Raw genomic sequence first — 1024 nt, 5'->3', positions numbered from 1 at the left:
GTTTTAGGCTTGTGCTTCTGGGACCCACTGATTTGGGTTGTAATATTTCCTGGATGATTGTATCAACAATTTCCCTAAATGATGTTTGCCCCCTGCTGAATGGGAAAAAATTACCAGGTGATCAGAAGCATATGCCAATAGCAGATTTTGTGTCTTTTCTCTTGTGTTAAAGGGCACAGATGGATCTGTTGACTTGGGGACTTTAAAAAAAAAAGCCATTGTGTCATTTAATAGGTAGTTTCTAAATGGCATTTGTTAAGCACTTATAATGTGCCAAACACTGTACAAAGGCTGGGGTAGATAGAATCTAATCAAGTTGGACATATCTTAATCCCCATTTTACAGAAGAGTATGCAGTGATGCAAGTCACTGCTCCAGGCTTTGCTATTCCTCATCACCACTGAGGGGGAAGACTTCACTGCCACTCCCTCCCTACAAGGAGTAGAGGAGATGGAAACCTTTGCCAATATTAGAATGTTGGGAAGGTGGAGGCAGCTGTCACTTAGCTCTTTCCCTCCCTTCCCTTTTTACCTGCATATCCTTGTTCTTCCATCCCACTCCCTCTCTGAACTGGCAACCTCAAAAAACACTGATAACCCACACCTATATCTTTTAGCCTCCTTCTCCTATGCTCCAAACTTCTCTCAGGATCGCATCTGGAAAGTTTCCAGTACTCTACCAGTCTCGGCTATGGGAGAGAGAGAGTCAAGCAGAGGCCTGTCCATTCCATTCCTACCTTGAGCAATGGATAGCGAATGGCAGGCAATCTGCTACAAATCAAAACTCACCCAGGCTGGGCAGCAGCGGCATGGGAGAGAGTCAAGGGTGGAGACTTGAGTTTCCTGGGTGGAAGGAGGCAACGATAAACCACTTCGGTACTTTTACCAAGAAAACTCTATGGATACACTACCAGAACGATTGCAGATGGAGTTGCCATGGAGTCACTGGGGGTCGGAGACAACTGAACAGCATAAATCAAGACCTACTCCCCAATCCAGGTTCTCCTTGCCTGTCACTATCCTGT

General features: G+C 45.4%; 1 non-coding gene across 1 annotated transcript; it reads left to right on the top strand.

Moving 5' to 3' along the window:
* The first annotated feature begins 638 nt into the window (after positions 1-638).
* Positions 639-778, top strand: LOC114811773. The gene has a single exon (XR_003759469.1). It is a non-coding gene; the product is annotated as a small nucleolar RNA SNORA7 (small nucleolar RNA).
* Positions 779-1024: the final 246 nt, after the last annotated feature.

The sequence above is a fragment of the Ornithorhynchus anatinus genome, chromosome 4, assembly GCF_004115215.2.
Source record: "Ornithorhynchus anatinus isolate Pmale09 chromosome 4, mOrnAna1.pri.v4, whole genome shotgun sequence".
Lineage (NCBI taxonomy): Eukaryota > Metazoa > Chordata > Mammalia > Monotremata > Ornithorhynchidae > Ornithorhynchus > Ornithorhynchus anatinus.
The sequence above is the reverse complement of the archived record's forward strand: the minus strand, read 5'-3'. Positions and strand labels throughout refer to the sequence as shown.